Source organism: Camelus dromedarius, chromosome 2 (assembly GCF_036321535.1).
Source record: "Camelus dromedarius isolate mCamDro1 chromosome 2, mCamDro1.pat, whole genome shotgun sequence".
NCBI classification, from domain to species: Eukaryota; Metazoa; Chordata; class Mammalia; order Artiodactyla; family Camelidae; genus Camelus; species Camelus dromedarius.
Genome location: NC_087437.1, coordinates 115673069 through 115692500, shown reverse-complemented (window position 1 = coordinate 115692500; position 19432 = coordinate 115673069). Strand labels below are relative to the sequence as shown.

The window sequence follows — 19432 nt, the reverse complement described above, 5'->3', positions numbered from 1 at the left end:
GTTCATGTAAAGTTTGCATCTTACAAAGACTGTTTGAAAATACCTGCAAATGTGTGAAGTGTGTGAGATTGCTCTTCCAGCTCAGGAAAGTCATTCTGCAGTTCCTGGCAGATTTGTCAAACATCCTCCCACCTGGGTTTCTAATCCAGAACCAGCGCGGATCAGCGAGGGCGGGCCCTCCTCTGGAGAACACCTCCACACCTGGTGAAGATCCGTATCAGACCATTTGGGGGTTGTCAGCGTGTTTGCAACTCTGTCAGAGAAGCTTTGAGAGTAATTGCAACAGAAAGAATGAGAAGCCATTCCTCTGGGTGAAAAAAGTCCTTAGAAAAATTCTTCAGGCAAAAACATTTAAGAACACAGTAAGAAAGACAAAATGTTCAGCACGTGGGCGTCCAAGGACATTCAGGGGGCTCTGTCCTAACTGATGAGAAAATTATTCAGGCCCACGTACATCTGAGCAGTCCTACCGACAAACAAGCCCCATTCATCTGGGCATCCGTGTGGAAGCAGGCACAGTGTTGGTCTCAGGCTGGTGTAGTGTCCGTATTCAGCTTGCCTAGAGACATAAAGTATACAGGTCCCACGTCCCTTATCTGAAACTCTTGGGATGTTTTGTGATTCAGAATGCTCTGGATCAAAAAGAGAATAGGACATGCAGAAGTTACACTTCATGGCAGTGCCAGTGACATCACGTGGTACCGGTGATCAAGCATGCTGGCCTCTCTGTACAAAACAAAAACATTCGCAACAAGTGGAATAAAGACTACACAGAGCACCAACTCAGGTCCAGGTTTTGCTGCCAAATGAGTTTGCCACCAAGCTATAGAACACTTTCTGTTTTCAGAGCCTCTGGATGCTAGGATTGTGGGTAAGGGAGGGTGGATTGTGGAGACAAGCTCCTTTTCCAGAAAGCCTTGAAACTGCTAAAAGGAGTGAAGGCACGTAAGGCAGCAGACAGAGCTGGGCTCAAGGACTTCAAACGCTCAGACGCCGCACCCAGACCACACACAACATTCACTCGCGACACGCGTGACCGACGGAAGGAAAGGCAATTCCGTAACTCGTGATCACCGAGTCTTCCAGAAGTGAGGCTCACCGGGAGCACCTGCGGTTTGCCGGGAACCCAAACTGGAGGGAACAGGGTGGAGAGGCTGCTGGAGAGATGGGATTTGGCGAGAGGATGAGGATCTGCTCGGGAAAGAGGCAGACAGGAGAGCAACAGCGGGGCGTCGGCTCCGGCAGAGGAATGGGGTGGGCCCGGAAGTCAGTTTTTGTGCTGTTTTGCTTTAGGATTTGTCATTTCAGTGCTTCCTCGTCTCCTCACAAAACCGTCAGCAAACTCCACATCTCGTCGACACACTGCCGAGCTGGATTTAACTCCATGACGCATGGAACTGACAAGACTTGCTTCAAGGTGAGCATGAGCCAAGAACAGAGCTGTCCCTGGGATCCAGCCACCCCGCACTCCAGGACACACTTGCCCACCACCTGCATCCGAGGTCAGCTACCACAGTCTTCAGCTCAGCGGGACACCCACAGCAGGAGACCCTTCCTGCAGGAAGGCTTTGAAGTGATGCTTTGGAACAGGAAGCTGTGGTATTGTTTTCCAACATAAGGATGTCTAAACGAGTTTACTGACAAGTACATGAAGGAAGTGAGGCCACTAGGTTTAAGTAACGCTGATACCAGCAGCTGATGTATCTGGCACAGTCTGAGCTCCTTACAAAGATTAACTCATTGGAAAGGAGGTGGGAAGGGATAAATTGGGAGTTCAAGATTTGCAAATATTAACTGGTATACATAAAATAAACAACAGGTTTCTTCCGTATAGCACAGGGAACTATATTCAATATCTTGTACCTATAATGAAAAAGAATATGAAAACGAATATATGTATGTATATGTATGACTGAAACATTGTGCTGTACACCAGAAATTGACACAACATTGTAAACTGATTACACTTCAATTTAAAAAAAGATTAACTCATTGATCCTCAGGACAATCTCATTAGGCAGGCACCATTATACTTCTACTTTACAGATGAGGAAACTGAGGCATAGAGAGGTTTAATGACTTGGGTGAGGGTGGGTGCTGGGATTTACACCCTGGCGTCCATGTTGTTAATAATATACTAAACTCTAAGAAGAGAGGAACCGTAGAATAGAATTATTTTCTGTGAAGGCAGGACGGGGGAGAAAACACTCAGCTGTAAGTCCTTTCTAGATGTCTGCTTCTTGGATGTTGAGAAACATATGGGTGCACCCTGGATAATGACATTAAAGGAATGACCTTCTGTGGATTTCTTTAGGGTGCTGGCCAGGCCCTCAAAGTCAATATTCACTTATGTTTAATCTGTGGAAAGTGACTGCAACACTCTCTCCCCAGCATGGCACCTGGGAGACACCAGTGCACTTACTGCTGGTGTCATGTGTGCTGACTGCCCACACGTGTGAGCGACTGCTATCCCATCACTTCAGTGTAACCCAGCAAAGCAGAGCATCCCTCCGTGTCTGAAGATCGGGGGGCTTTCAGGGCTGACCCAGAATCCAGCACCCCACCAGCATGGTGGGGGCCTCCCACCTTCACAGCAGGTACAGGTCTGCTCTACTGCATTCATCTAAACCCTGACCTTGGGGAAGAGGATCAGGACACCTCCATGCTGTCCCAACTGTCACCCCACCAATCATGGCCTAGTGGACCCTGTGGTTCCGATGTCCTTGCTCTAGAAATGCTTTTCACAACTCTGCCTAGTACTTCTCCACAAATTAAGTCTTAGATTTTTATCACTACAAACGCCAAATGTGTGGGAACCACTATGAAGCCACTCCTCCAGGTCACGGTGTTGCCAAAGCCAAAGTTTCTCACTGTAAATGAAATTTTCCTTGGGTTTTCTTCTCAACAATAATCAGTTTGATCCCATATAGATTCCTTCCAACGCAGGCTACCATCTCTAGCTCTTTGGCACTAAACCAAGGAGAGCCTGAGGGCTGAAAATATTGGCCAGAGAGCTCTCACAGAAGAGCTGTTAAAGGTTTGGAACTTTTGAACTCTGGTTTTATTTGGTTATCAGCTTTACTCAAAAGGAAAATAAAATGCCATTTTTATCGTGAAATACATTTTTATGATGCAAATGGCTTGATGGTTTCCCTCCTACGTTGGATTTTTAAACTCAAAGCCTAATTCTCTTTACATTACTACATGTGTTCCTACTTAACTTTCGTGTCATCACAGTGACTACCATTGAACACTGTGGTTTGCCTGTGCCCTTAAGTTCCATAGTGACCAGGTGGCTTTGCGCACATGATCTGAACTCTGCCCCTCCGCTGTACAGTGAAAACGATCAGACTCCTCAGTCCTAAAGAACATTTTAATTAAAATGCTAAAGGCGTGATCTACAGCAGGAGGTCTGACTCAAGCTATAAGGAATCACTGCCACTGAATGAATGAACAGTCACCTTCAGGAGAATGGGCAAAGTTTTTGTATTCCCAGAGATTTTGACAAAATGAGTATTCAGTCATTGCAGCTCCTAATGTCACTTAGGAGAGAGATACAACATGTGGAATTACCAAATAACAATTCAGAACAGGATACTGATAAGCTGCAATGTAGGCCCTTCAGGTTATGCTTGGGGAACGCATTCCAAGACCTCCGTGGATGCCTGAAACTGAGGATAGCGCCTACATATAACCTATGTTTTTCCCTAAACATACACGCCTATGGTAAAGTTTCCTTTATAAATTAGGCACGGTAAGAGAATAATGTCACCACTACTCCTGTGCTCTGGGGCCATTTACTGAGAGGGCCACTAAGTGACTAACAGGTGGGACATGCCCAGTAAAATGATGATTCACACCCTGGGAGGGATGGAGCAAGGCAGCACGAGCTTCATCATGCTACTCAGAACAGAGCACAGTTTAAAACCTATGCATTGTTTATTTCTGGAATTTTCCACTTAATATTTTTGAGCCACAGTCGACCTTGGTTAACTGAACCCACAGAAAGCGAAACTGCAGATAAGGGGGAACTACTAAAGTAAATTAAAATGGAGTGAGAAATGGGGGTGGGAGAGGGGGAGCTGGAGGAAGGTGGACAAAAGTGGAAAACAAAGAATGTTGCCCACCGTACAGTTCTACAAGGACTGAGTCATGAGCCACTGCCATGCAGGACACCCTGAAAGGAATTCAGGGCAAAGATCAGGAATGAGGCATCCTGTGCTCCGGGAAAACAGGCAAAGCAGCCCCTTAGTTAGAAATATTTCAGATGAAACTTTTTATGAACCCAGCTTCTTGCTTCTTCCCATACTTAGAAAAGCACTAAAATCATTAACTGATATGTTCCTCATGACTAGCAGGAACCTTCTACTGACATGTATGTTTGATTGCATGTACCCCTTTGCCAAAATCACACGTAAACTGACTTCTCCTCCCACCTCTCTGAGCTATCTGAGAGGATGTCTCCCAGGCTATAGTCCTCAGTAAGTCCCCTGAAACTGAAACTCACAGCTCTCACCTTGTGCATTTTTGGTTTTCAAGTCAACAAAAGGTACGAATTTCCAGTTATAAGATAAATAAATACTAGGGATGTAATGAACAATGTGATGACTATAGTTAACATGGATATATGGTATATTTGAAAGTTGTTAAGAGGGCAAATCCTAAGTGTTCCCATCACAGAGAGGAATTTTTTTCTTTTCTTTTTATTGTATCTATAGGAGATGACGGTGTTAACCTGTTGTGGTTATCATTTCAAAATATATGTAAATCAAACCATTATGCTGTACACCATAAAATTATAAAGAATGTATGTCAATTATTTCTCAAGAAAATTAGAAAAAATAATTAAAAGGATTTTTCAAATGATGTGAAAATTATAAGCAGAAGGTACCAACGGAGAAGACTGAAGAAGTTGTGGAGAGATGGGTCATAAATGTGGTGCTAGGTAAGTATGAGCATGGTGGGCTCGGGGAAAGAGAGGAGAGAGATGGGACCAGGTAGGGTCTACATTGGAAGGCAACGAGACATAGGTTGGCTTGGGAGGCTAAGGATGAAATGTAGAGGACCGAGGAAGGTTTGGTTCGGTTTTGTTTTTCATGGAAAGAAACCCTTTGCAACTCTTCCACAAAGTAGAACAGAATAGATGTTCTTCCTCCTGATCTTTGTCTTGATATTGTTATCAAAAGTAATTTGATGTCCTTCTCCCGCTGGCCCCTGTGTCCAGCTTGTACACCTACACTACTATCAAAAGAAGCAATTCTCCAACCTTTTGTGTATGTGGACCCCTTGGGACCCTGTTACAGGGCAGGCTCTGATCCGGCAGGTCTGGGGAAGGGCCTGGGATCCTGCATTTCCAACAAGCTCCCGGTGATGCTATCTGAGGAGCAGACTTGGAGTAGCAAGATCTACGGTCTAATTCTCGATTAGGGGAAGTGATATTGCAGAACCTCCCCCACCCAGGGAGCTTCCTCATGCTTGCCTGCACCATCTGCACCAATCTACATAACTTGTGGGCTTTCCACCCCAAATCTGCCTGCAGACTGATCCATGACAGAGATCAAAGATTATTAAAGACTAGGGTTTTGTTTTATATTCAACAAAGAAAACAGTCCAAGAATGCCTTCTGCCTTCTCTCAGCAAACTCAGAAATTACAACATTCCAAGTAGACTTGGGGGTGGTCTCCATTTGTCAGTCTTAACAGCTCAACCAAGGGAGTCCTGAGTATCTCCTAAGCACAAGCTTTGCCATCCTTCCCATTCTCTGGCGCTTCATCCAAATCCCACAGCCTTTTTCTTGTATATCAAAGGGGCTCCAGAGCAAGATCCTTGGAAGAGACACCAACAGAATGGTGACTGTGCTGAAAGCTCCCTAAGAGCCCACATCAACCCTTCTGACGCCAAGCGCTGGATGTTGTAGGCAGTCCCATGCCCAATTGGCCATGCATGTCTAATTAGACCCTTTCAGGTAGATTTTGCAGCAATAAAATTTACATATAGTTGAGGATATCCTACTCCCATGCTCCCCTCCACCCACAGAAACAAAACCTCTCTACCCAAGTAGAGACAAACTTGGACAAACTCTGCCCCTCATACAGCCAATTATCCGCAATCAGGTGCAAACCATCTCACAGAACCTTGTGTGTAGGTGCCAGGAAATCCCAGGTAAAGGGAGAGTTCTGGTCAACCAGGCAATAGACAAAAAGGCGAAGGCAATGATAGAAGGGTGTGGAAGAGAGAGGCAAGTAAGAGAAAGAGGGAAAGCATGAATCAATGAAGGAATACACCAGAAACGGTAGCTAGAGGTTTCACTTGGACATAGATTTTGAAACACAGTCATTAGTTCATCTTTCCCTTCTTTCAGGAGATGACTCTGCTTTCTATTTGTTATGAAGAAACTACAGTGGAAACGTGAGGCCATTTGAGCAAGACTGGAGTGGCCTTGCAGACTGAGAAGCAGTGGAGTCAGCCAGAAGCTCCTGACCTTGACCATGGTCTCTGCCTTCCTTCCACCTTCCATGTCCTAAACCAAACAATAAATGCAGAGGCCTACAGAAATGGTTCTCTGATTTTACGGTGCTTCTGCAGCTTCTGGAAACAAATTAATTGCAGATTCCCAAACTCTGCCCCAGGGAGTCTGATTCACGAGGTCCTACTTCAACACAGGGATTCACCTTCTGATGTAGGTGGGGTATGGACCACATCTAGAGAAGGACGGAATTGCTGCCCAGTTTCCTTCCAGGGCTTACTCAACTGAACTGCACTTTGGGAAGAAACTCAACTCTACTCCAGTGTTCTGCGATCTATTTAACTGTGGTTTTTAACAACTGTATTCTGATAAACTGAGGTAGCCAGAATATAACTGCAGGGCCTTAAAGTCTTCCTATGAGGGTTGAAGCAAAAATAAATAAAACAAATCAACCCCAGAAGGGTAGGAATTTCTGAAGCTACAGCACAGTGCTTTACATTGCAAAGGCTCTAAACTAACTGTCTCTCTCTCCTCCTCTTCCATGACGCTCCCTTCTGGCCATATAGCCCTCAATTTTTTCACCTCTTCCCCTGAAAAAGGCCACCTGGACTCTGTCTCCTAGGTCAGGGACCCTCCCACAGCCCACTGCGAAACACAGTCGGGTTTCCTGCCTCCTGCTGCTCTTCTCTCACACTGGGGATCTGGAGTTCTATGGAATGAAGTATCCAGCGTGTTATCCTTAGATTGAGACCAGAAGCTCTCAAGTTAAGTTTATATTGTTTTCCCCAAAAAAGCCAGTGAAAACAGGGGTCCCACAGGGGTTGAGGACCCCTATTCATTTTGAGGAAACATGGTATTGATTAGAAAGTGGAGGGGACCACAAAGGACTTCAACTGTTTAAAATCAAAACAGGTAATACCTTAGAAGTTGATGAATGGGAAGAAAACTCAACAGTAGATTTCACAAGGTCTAATCAGTGCTACTCCTTGCTAACAAGTAGGTGCAATTGGAGCAGAGCGATGACACTTTTCCTGTCAGGACACAGCCCAGTGGCTGGTGGGCTTGGCCAGGAGAATGATCCTCACAGCCCAGTTCATGTGGTCAGTTGTCAATGACCAGTCTACTGTGCAGTGGGCAGTGTGCCAGCTACCGTGAAGAACGAGAAATTGCACACACAACCTTTTAAGCCTTACCTCTTGAGTCTCAAGAGTCCTCCTGGGTAAAATGAAGGTGACATCTAACTCGTAGGGTCATTGTATTTGATAAATTAGTGCCGAACGGGGACCACTTGGCAGTGGAAGCCGTGGTATATTGCACTACAGTTGTGAAAGGGCTGTTCTCTCTCCCCTTCCAGAGTTCCTTATTTGCTGAGGGTCTCCTGAGTCGGTGTTTACACCACGCGTGGAGCTGCAGAGAGCTGGAGGAGGATGTGGAGGAGGGGGACTCGCTGTTCATTCAAGCAGAGCTTCTGGGAATCCTGGGCAGGCTCTGCTGTAAATTCCCTCAGAAGTCACATCCGTGACTTGCCAGACGCAAGCAGGAACGAGGGCCAGCAGCAGCCCGCCACCTTCTGCCAGGAAAGAGAGAAATAGTGCCTGCACCCGTGTCACAGAAGAGGTCTCACTGTAGAGTCCTCCCTGCCGATCCAACTTGGGGAACCCGGGACAGGCGGGGGAGGAGTGGGGCGTTCGAGGTCCGATCTGCGTCCCCCAGGGGGAACAAGAGTGAAAAGCAAGTTGGGGCCGGGCTCGGATACTGCGGGGAGGGGAAGATGACCTCTGCAAGGATTCTCCTGGGAGAATCCCTCAGGGCGGTGAGAGCCGGCTTCCCGCACCGCGACACAGGCGACAGCGGGGGTGTGACCCCGCGCGGAGGGCTTGCTTTCCTAGCGCACGCCTGGAGCCCTGGAGCATGCTCTGGAAAGCCCTGCCGGAGAGTTGCCCGGCAGGACGCCAAGCTCAGCACAGCTGAGGTGTCCGCCACCGGAGACCCAGCAGGACGGACCCATAATTGACTTGGTCTGCAGGACAGCCGAACTGCCCCACCCAAGTGAGCGCGCGGGCGCCACTTCTCCCGCGGCTCCCGGGAGGAATGACCTGGCCCTCAGGGCGTGGCCAGGGAGCGTCTGTCCAATCGGCGCCCCGAGAGCGCGATCACGTGTTCGGCAGCCCGGGCGTCTCTTCCGCCTCGTAGCTCCGCCCAACGTGGCGATCGGCCGCTGGCACCACCCCTGCGAGGGTCTTATCGCGAGAGCTGGTCTGACAGCTCGTCCTCTGTCCTGCGCCGGCTGGAGTCACGCCTCAGTACCGAGGCTGCGGTTCGCCGTGGCTCCCGCACAGAGTGCAGGGGGCTCCCCAGAGCAAGGGGCGAGGACGAGAGCGCCGGAGGGGCCTGCAGCCGGCTTGCCCGCTCCCCGCCGGGACAGCCGCGCCCTGCGGGCCTGCACACCGCCCTGGTGTCATCTTGTCGCCTCCAGGCCCTTGACCAGCACTTGCCAGGGCCTCAAGTGGTAGCTGGGTTAGCCGGCGTCAGTGGAGGCTTCCTGTGGTTTTCCTGCGTTTAAACGTCTTTGTCATCACTCTGCACTCCGCCCACTGAAACCCTTGAGGCATGGAAGAACATTCCAGCAGTAAATCCGGAGTCAACCTCATCTGAGAAGATGTGGTAATGAGAGCAGCTCGTGTCTGCGAATCCCACAAAGGCGCCAGTGTCTCCCCCATCTCTCCTATCCTTTAACGACCCTGCAGGGCAGGCTTTGCCTTCCCCACTTTAGAGATGAGAAAACAGGCCCAGACGGGTAGGAGGAACTTGCCCAAAGTTGCATAAAGCCAGACTCTACATCTCAGCTGCGTGGGATGTCCAATCGTAATACCGCTGCTGAGTGACCCATCCTCAGGCCCGCACTTGGGCCCGGAGGTCTGAAGGGAAAGGCTTGGCTCAGTGCCCCCGTGCGCTTGTCAGGGAATGGGCTGCGTGCTTGATCCCCTGTCCCAGGTGTGCCCGCTGTGGAACCCAACCTCGGGTCCCCAGGAGAAGACAACCTGTCAGCAGGACCCACCAGAGCCCCTTACATGCCCGTGGCCTTGGCGCTGCCCCTGGACCCAGCCTTCCTGCCCCAGCACCTTGTTCACACTGGGCTTGGAGGAAGGAGGAGGCGGACTGTGGGCTCCAGCCGTCATGAGAATGCTCTGGCTATGAGGGGCCGCTTCTTGACCACAGAGCTGGCCAGGAGTGAAAAAACGGCCTCCCTCGGATACACTTCTCTGAGGGAAATCCTAAGGGATATTAAAATTGTCCCAACTTATATTCATTCATGTCAAATGAACATTTGTCTCAGGCCCAACACGATACCTTGGTAGAGCCAAACCAGTTGACTTCAGCCACCTACAGGGGAGCTAGAAGCCCCCTACCATTTAAAACACTGTGGAAATGCCCGAAATTCCACCGCTAGCAATTCTCTGAGATTAAGAATCATCCTCTTCAGATTCTTTAATATGTGAAATTCCTTAAACCCCTGATTTTCTGGTAGGAGAAGGGGTAAATTAAAGGGGTGAGTTCCTAGGAAGAGGGAAGAGAGGACACAGAAGAGGGAAGCCCTCTCCGTCCCCATGCCCAGGGACTCTGGAGAGAGTCTGAGAGAGGGGTCTTCCCACTTCTTGCAGACCACTCAGGAAATTTTAAGACCTGGTCTCTCTAACTCACTTAATACTCCTCGAGCCTTCAAGGGGTGCTTTTCTGCCCTTTGTGGGGTTCTGAGACCACATGAGCCTACTGACTGCTCACAGTCACATGTGACCACATTCCAGAGATATGAACAGGAATCTCAGGGCTCTCTACGGGCCAAACTGCCCTCCGAGCAGCCGGGTCATCAGAGAGTAAGATCTGGCCTTTCCCAGGATTCATCAGAACCACTTCTGTTTCCCATTCCAGGAAACAAAGCAAAGCCATAGTCAGAAAATAATGAGAAAGAACTATGAAATCAAAGGAAAAAGAAAACAAGTTGATAAATCGACAGTGTTGGCTCAAAAGTGGAGACTAAGAACCCCCAAGATGACATAAGCATTAAACATGATTATTAAAATGGGAAAAGTTATTCTGTTTGGACATGCTCTTGACTCCTGTCTCTTCATCTGCTCAGACTCCTGCTGATTTCAAAGCCGAGGTTGGGCACCGAGGAGGAGATTTACCGTTTATCATCGGAGGACAAAAATATGACCTTCCTTCCTTCCTTCCTTCCTTCCTCACTTTTCTAGAAATAAAAGGAAGATTCAGAAAGCAAGAGCATGTCTATAAATTTTGACAAATGATACCATCAAAATGAAGCAAATGGCCAAAGGGAACTAAATCCATCTTTGGTACCCCGACCACCATCAGCAAATGCTTGCTTGGGCAGTAACATTAGTTAGAATCTAATGTGATTCAATGAAGGGAAAACTGGTCACCAGAAACCTTGTTGGTCCCCCAGTAAAGACACCATCACTTCTAAGTACCGGGAGGGCCAAAGGCACCCAGAATTCTTGGGCCTTTTACATCTTGGTGTGGGCCACCCTTCCCTCCTCCTCCACAACCCCTCCCCGCGTCATGGCACAGAGCAGGTGCGCACTGAAGGTCCCCTGAGCAAGCGTCAGCACACACAGCAGGGGCAGCAGGGAAGAGAGGCCCGACGCAGGAAGAGTGCGCCGCCATCCCGGGCCCCAACCCCACCGCCCCATGTTGGTTCTCCCCACCTTCTAGGGGTCTGATTCTGCCTGGTATTTCTGCCAGAGCTAAACAGTCACAGCAGGGGCCCAGGCACAGGTCATGAGGACAAAGGAAGCAGCAACTCTTTCTATTTGCACAGCACTCTGCAGTCTGCAAAGCTCTTTCCCATAATTGCCTTTTAGAAGGTTATCATCACAACCTCTAGAGATCAGGACACGGAGGCGCAGTGTTAGGGGCTAAATTATGGCCCCCTGGACCCAGTGTAATCACAAGGATTCTTAAAAGATCCAAGAGGAAGGTAAGAGGGTCAGAGTGTGAGGTGAGACCCTGGAGGCAGAGGTCAGAGTGAAGTGACTGCTGGCTGTGAGGGTGGAGGACCGGGCCACGACCCAAGAACTGCAGACAGGCTCTAGAAGCTGGAAAAGACAAGAAAACAGATTCTCCCGGGACCCTCCAGAAGGAACACAGCCCCGCCAACACCTAGATGTCAGCCCGGTGAAACCCATTCGGATTTCCGATCCCCAGAACTGTAAGGTAACAGATTTGTGTTGTTGCCACTAAATTTGTGGTAATTTTTAAAGCACCCATGGGAAACGGACACAGGAGGTAATGCCCAAAAGCAAAGGCTAAAAGGGTGACATGGTTTTCTGGGGAGCACTTCTGTGGGAGGAGAGGACTGGAGGGAGGGAGAGTGCTCACCATCCTGTGCCTTTCAGTTCTGGATAGTTCTTCAACTCTGTGCATCTGTTTGATAAACATGTTTTAAATTCAGCAGGGGATCCCTCACATCCTAGTCACCTAAAGTGAGGAAGATGTGAGAAAACTGACCGTAGTGTATCCAGGGACGGAGCCCAAACAATTAAACAGTCAATGGGGGTTCCACGTGCACCTACTGTGTGCCCCACACAAACAAGGTGATACGAGGGATTTTAAAAGATGCCTGGGCCCCTGCATCCAGGAGTCCATCAGTCCCACTTGCCTCTCGCATTACCGGACCCAGAGCTGGGCAGAGCTGCCCCGGGTACCATGGGCCCCAAGGCCGTGGGCACTGCGGAGTCAGCAAAGTCAGGATGGGTTGGTGATGTCAAAAGGAATTGTGGGGTCATGCGGGGTCAAGCGGGCCTTAAAGAATCAGAGACTTTTCATGAGTGGCAGGTAGGAGGGGCCAAGAGCCTTGAAAGGGAGCTGAGAGCTGCGTGTGGTTCACTGTGGAGCCCACCTGGGGGCTCCATTTGGATGGGAGTCACCCCAAAGATGAGAGGCACAGGAGTATACAGCCCACAACTGCAGATTTACGCACCTGTTGTATCCAACCAGGTTTGCCAGGCACTCTTACATAGCTCAGATTCATTAGGAGCATGAACTTGGAGAGTTCCTGCCCCAGTGAGCAGGTAACACTTAGAGGGGCGCGAAGGAGCCCATGGCTCTTCCTCTGGGCATCTTGTCTTCCATCGATTCATTCAACACTCTGTCAGCATCTGCCACAGGCCAGGACCACTCCAGGCCCCGAGAATCCTATGATGATCAGGACCACCTGAGAGCCTTCCCTGGGGGCGCAGGTTCCAGTGAGAGGATTGATGCTGAACAGGTGCATTTAGGAGGGCTTTGAGGAAGAGTAAATCAGGGTGAGGGATGAGAGAGTGTGCTGCTTCGGATGGAGAAATCAAGAAATGGCTAAGAAGCTGACATCTGGGAAGAGGGCGTGGCATGGGGGCAGGACTGACCTTGATTTACCTGTCTGGGCGTGACTGGTAAATCTCCAGCAGAACCTAATGAGTTTCCATGGTTCATCCTTTGCTTCTATCTGTAAGACTAACAACAGTCCCATTGCCACAGGAAACCATTCCAGATGTTTGCCCCCCAGTTGCAAAAGTTAAGGCTCAACCGCTCAGGGTACCAGCATTTATCAGCTGTTCACCACACTGAGCTGGGCGCCCTCCAAAGACAGACGCAGACACGTGGTGACCTTACAGATCAGCACGGGGGCGGTCGGGGCGCCCTGCACGTGCTGTCATCCCTCAGACCCTTCCCCAGGCCTCCGCGTTCTGTACACGGCCGTGGAGCCACGCACACATCTAGACACGGTCATCAGCAGGGTTTGGTGTCACTGTCTTGGGAAACAGTGCACGTCTCTGCGTCCCACTGAGGGCACGAGCCCTGTGGTTATCTTTTGGCTGGGCCTTCGCCTTATAAACACAGACACGTGCCTCCGCCACTCAAGCAGAAGGAATGCGGGCATGTGGCCTTGGAGGTCTGAAATGATCCTCTCCTGAAATGATCCAAGACTGCAGAGGTAAGACTGGGTTCAGGGTTCAGCTGCACACTTTGAGATTTTGCAGTAGTGGTTCCTAATCTTTGGTGTGCTTAAAAATCAATTAGATGTGTGCTGAAAATGCTGATCCCTCGGCCCAGGGATCCAGAGATTCTGATTCAGACGTTCAGTCTGAAGAAGAAGCTGGAATTCTGGGATTCACAGCCCTCCAGGAGCTTCGGATGCTAGTGGTAAGTCACACGCTGAGAAACTGTTTTACAAAGGAAAGGTAGTGTTGGAGGCAAGTTTTTTTGAGATGCCACCACCTGGGGCAGCGCACAGTCAGGACGCAGAACAGCTTCCTTTTAAAACCAAAGTGCAAACCCCTGGGAAGTTCAAGCAGAGAAGCGGTGGAGAGGAGACGCTGGTAGACAGAGGTGCGTTTTCAACTCATCTCCAGGGCTCCCCGGCTCTTTCCTCCGAGAGTCATCTTCCCTTAGGACTGGTTTCCTTTTAACTCCGATTTCCATAATGCCCATCAAAATTCCAGCCCTAGATCAAAGTCTCTCTCCTCTTATCCCCTGAGGATAACCAAAATTAGCTGATATTTGCAAAAGAATATTAATAAAACTAAGACTGCAGAAAACTAACGGGAATCCTTATTGAAAATACAAATAGCAATGAGCATTCAAGTTTCCAAAATGTAGGTTTCTGGTGCTAAGATGACCATCCAGCAGCACTGAGTGGGTGTCTCCCATCTCCAACCCCAGTATCCTCACTTCCTGGACTCATGCTGGCCTCCTTCCCCCTTCATCTACCGGCCAACAAAACCATCACCGCCCCTGAGAACTGAGGCAGAAAATGAAACGATGGTTTCCTATCCTCTGCCTGGCACCATTCTGGGGCCACCCGGGGGACTCTGGTCCCTCTGGTCCCAAGCTCCAGGCTCTGGGCTCTGCAGGGATGCATTTGTACAAATCTCATTCATCACACACCCATCACTTTGTGGGTAAGCCGTAATAACCCACGCCCGGAGCGGCTCACACAAGTGTCCCCTGCACAGCCACTCTGGAACTGTGTGAGACGCAGCATACAGAACACTTGAAAATGAGCCCTTTGAATTTACATCCAATAAAAAATGTCCAGCTCTCCAGCCAAGAAGTTTAAGCCAAACTCCCCGCTTCACACCCTCTCCGCGGCCCCATGTCTCACACACCCTCCTGAATTCTTATCTTCATAGCTAGTCCTTAACCCATGGGAAGGACCACAGCCGCAATGCCCGTATCTTCAAAACAGAAAAAAGAAAAAAAGAAGAAAATGAGTGATGACAGGACAAGGTGCTGTTTGGATTTGTGAGTTAATTTGTGTGTGACGTCATACAATTCCATAGCATTAAGTAACATGCAGACTTTTAACAGATCACCTTTACTGAAAAGAATCAAATTTCACAGAATGAAGACTGTCCTGGAGAATCTGGGGTGTGTGGTTGCTGTAGTAATCGATGCCTTCTAGAACAAATCTGTGCTTGGCTAATTACAGCCTTCTATTTTTAAACTCATCTACATTCTTCTCCCCCAACCCCAACATTGCTCACACGACTCCGGCAGTAAAATACTGTTATCTGTACAGCCCGTGCCCATCTCAAAATAACTTGTTTCCAGTCAGCCTCCGCCTGCTGTGGGAGGCAAGAGGCCGTGTTCCCCAACCACCTGGAAGGCCAAACGGACACCTCTGAAAGAACCCCAAACACTTAACAAAATGGGAAGAAAACAGCAGCACAGACTTCCAGGGTTACCACTGCGTTGCAAGCACCCGCAGCCTGGGAGTCTGGGTGAGGCCGGCTGCGGGGTCAGGATACCACCGCCCGGAGCCAGGCCTGGGCCCCACACTGCCTCCTGGGAAGCTCTTTGGTCACCAGCCAGAGAGGTGATGGCAGAGCAGCGCTGGGGCCAACCCCACGGTCAGTCCAGCTCCTATGGGACCATCTCAGGTCATCCCCGGGGCCGTGTCAAGGCCCAGTGCTCAAAGCCTGGGAAAAGGCTGCCAGCAGCCATCCGCCCTCCGGAAGCCTGGCTGCCTGGGGGCGTGTTAACTCCATCTGCAGGCCTGACTTCCCACAGCAGGGCTGTGGGTGCCGTGGAAACAGATGAAGACCACCCAGTGACAGCAGGCAAGGGCTATCATTTGTCAGAACTTGCTGCAGCAAGAGGGGCATCTGCACCATCCCCGGCTGCCTTGGTTTGCTCTGGCTGTCGTAACAAGGCACCACGCGCTGCGGGCCTCAGACAGCAGAGAGGAATTCTCTCACAGCTTTGGAGGCTGGAGTCTGAGATCGGGGAATCAGAAGAGCCATGCTCCCCCTGGAAGGTGCTGGGGAGAATCTGTCCCAGGCCTCCCTCCTAGCTTCCAGTGGCTTGTCGGTGACCTTTGGTGTTCCTTGACTTGTAAATGCATCCCTGGGTCTCTGTGCAGATCTGTGTCCAAATTTCTCCGTTTTATATGGACACCAGTCATATTGGATGAGGGGCCCACCCTACTAGCTACTACGTCTTAGCTAATTACATCCACAGTGATTCTATTTCCAAAGAAGGGCACATTCTGAGGTCCCGAGGATCAGGACTTCAACACAGGAATTCCTGGAGGACACAACTCAACGCATAAGGCTGGCCTCTGGCCGAGACTCAAAAGCAAGCGAAGCAGGAAGTGGGAAAGCCTTTTGGTGAACAAGAGGGGCTTCAGGTGGGCCTGCTCCGGGCTTGTGCACAGGGAGGCAGGAAGCAGCAAACTAGAAGCGGGCATCCTGTGTGGTTAGTTATGAGAGCACATACGCCTTTCTCTGGTTGGTCCTGAGCTGGAAGTCGGGCAGACGTTAGGGAAGTTGGCCGTTGCTGACTGAGTCCTGGCTGTTATGGGCCGGTTGCTGCAGCGGCTCTGTTTTTATGTATGTATGGTCTCTCCATTGTATGTTCAATCTCTCAGTGCAAATGACACCTCCTGATGTTCTCAGGGTGCTTCTGGGGCTGGAATTGGGGGCAGGTGGTCCAGAAGACCCAGCCCTGGAAGGACTCAGTGCCTCCAAGAGGAGGCCCAGGACGGGCAACCTCACAGGGCAGATCCACACAGACCCGTGGGTCCCCTTCTGCAACCGCCTCTGTTGACGCCCACCAGGCTGAGCACAGACGCGCAGTGGGAAAGTGTGGGTACTTTGACTCTAGAGCCGCCGTCCTCTGGCTTTTTGGTTTAGCTCCCCTTGAAGGGCCCCAAAGAGCTTTTGCTGGGGAGAAAAGCTATCAATATTTACCACATTAGAACAAAGTGATTTTTAAAATATCTAATCCATTACATGTTCATGTAAATAACATAATTTTATGAAAAATAACTATACTTTCCAGAAGAAAAAATTGCAAGTGTGGCATTATTTTAAATTTTTGCAGATCTCCTGAATGTCTAGCTGAATAGAAGCCAGCTGGCATCTCGTGCTTCTGCATTCAGTCTGTTGGGGTCGCACACATCATGTAGCCTCTGGAAAACCCACACCACACTCACGAGAGTGAACAGAAGCTAAAAGCATGGTAGAATTACTGGGGAAAATAGTTTTGACCTTGCAGACCCTCTGCAGTATCTCAGGGACCCCCGGGCATCCCCAGACCACCGCCAGAGACTCTTGCTTGTGGACCGAGGCTTGCGGACCCGCAGCGAGTCTGGGGCTTGCCGGGATGTGGGAGGGAGGGGATTAGTGACCACCCTGGTCAAACAGAAGCATCTCACAAGTTAGAAAAGGCCCCAAGCCTGAGTGAAAAGATAAGAAATTTAAGACTGGGGTCAAAGTCAAGTGCTTTCAGTATCTTCACCTCCCACCTGAAGAGGCAAAGGCAAAAAAAGTAGAAATGGGGGGCAAAAAATCCTTATTGCTTGTTCCGTCTTTCCTCCACTAGTTCCAAGATTAACAATTGTTCCTTAGTGCCCGAGGGGTATTGGTTCCAGGACCCACCCCCCATCCCAGGACACCAGAATCCCAAGATGCTCAAAAAGTTTCATGCAAAATGACATGGTATTTGCATATAACCAGCACATATCCTCCCACATACTTTAAATCATCTCTGGATTACTTATAATACTGAATACAACGTAAATGCTGTGTTAATAGTTGTAAATACAGTGTAAATGCTATGTAAATAGTTGTTGGTATGTGGCAAATTCAAGTTTTGCTTTTTGGAACTTTCTGGAACTCTTATTTTCCAAATATTTTCTATCCGAGGTTGGTGAATCCATGGGTGCAGAACCCTCAGATGCGGAGGGCTGACCATACATGCCATTAGAAACTGATTGAACTGGTAGATGCTGGGGAGCATTAGCGTCTCCCCAGAACAGAGTCCTCATTAGACCCACCCCAGCCAGGGGAGCCCAGGCGGGGAGCAGAGGGCAGCCACGGAGTGATGGCGTGGGAGCTTCTTGCCTCTCCAGTCCTCTCCTCTCTCAGTTCCTCCCGCTCCCCTTTGTGTCTAACCACTCTGGGCTGCTTCTCCCTCCTCCTTCCCCCTGTGACGCAGGCGAAGCCTGAAGTACAGTTTACATAACATTTAAGATGGAAGAAGTAGCTGGCTGGCCACTTACTAGAGTAAATTAAGACTAATAGTGAAAAAGGTAGAAAAGAAAGACCAAAGATCAAAAGGTAAAAAGAAAACAAAAAATTTTTAATTAAAACTTTAAAAAACACACAATTGCTGGAATTCTAATCCCTACTTCATATTGTATCATCCAATGGAAGAGAGAGGGTCCTTCTTATTTGTGTGTGTGTGTGTGTGTGTGTGTGTGTGTATTTTTATTGAAGTACAGTGTACAATGTTGTGTCAATTTCTGGTGTACAGCATAATGCATGAACACACATATACTCGTTTTCATGTTCTTTTCACCCTAAGTTACTACAAGATATTGAATATAGTTCCCTGTGCTATACAGTATAAGCTTGTTGTTTATCTGTTTTATATGTATATTAGCTAGTATCTGCAAATCTCGAACTCCCAATTTATCCCTCTCTAGGCAGAACAAGGAGAGACTGCCTCCCAGTCCACAAGCCCAGGAAGGTCTCTCTGCCTCTCCTGGGTTCTGACTCGTTTACGTGTCCTTCCTTGGACCGGTTATTGGTGGCCAGAGACGTGGGTTCCCTGACTGACGTAGGGAGCCTCCCCGGGAGCTGAGGCTGGGTTTCAGTCTCATCAAATCATGAGGCTAAGAATGCGGAGGGAAACAAAGTGGCTTATAAAAAAGAAAGACTAATTCATGAAACTAATTCATGTTCATGAAAGGAGGGGGCTTTAAAAAAAAAAAGAGTAATGCCCTTCTTTAAAATGGTTGATTCTATGTAATGTGAATTTTGCTTTATTTAAATAATAATAATACCCTTATTTTAAGTCATGTGCAATCTTTTAACTTTTTAAATCCTATTTAAAATTTATTTCAGCCCTGGATTTAATGAGGAAGAGCAATCAGGAACTTCTGGTTCTGTAAAATGTGATACATGATATATGTGTTAATTTTTAAAGGACAGTTAGTGAACCACGTGAAGTTTCCAGGGGTTGTACTCCAGACATAAAGAATAACAAATTAAATACCGACACAGCGGTAGAGAAGCAGGGATACTCAACTCAGTTCTCAAAATGCAGGCTCGTGTCTCCAGAAGTCACCTGCTTGCTGGAGCCCCACGGGCACAAGGACATCCATGATGAAGAACCTAGGGGAAAGTAACCAACACAAGGATGAAACTGGAAACGAGAAGAAGTATTGGTTGTCAGCCAGAATTTCCAAAATGGGGACCTGATTGAAATTGAGAGGTATTTATTTGGGGTCTGTTAGGACCGCAGCCCAGGAGACACAGATTCAAGAAGCACCCGAATTGTGTTGCACCTGACTTCAAATTGGAGCAAGTTTATAAAGGCAAAAACTGCAAGGCCATGGTTAGTTACATGAGTTGTTTAGCAAGAACTGTCATGGGAGCTGGCAAGAAGGAATGGTTA

The 19432-nt window shown here is 48.8% G+C and overlaps 1 long non-coding RNA gene across 1 annotated transcript; it reads left to right on the top strand.

The window, feature by feature from the left end:
• Positions 1-8730: 8730 nt before the first annotated feature.
• On the top strand, positions 8731-18855 carry LOC135318536 (uncharacterized). The gene is made up of 3 exons (XR_010376687.1): positions 8731-9130; positions 10605-13669; positions 14659-18855. It is a non-coding gene; the product is annotated as an uncharacterized LOC135318536 (long non-coding RNA).
• Positions 18856-19432: the final 577 nt, after the last annotated feature.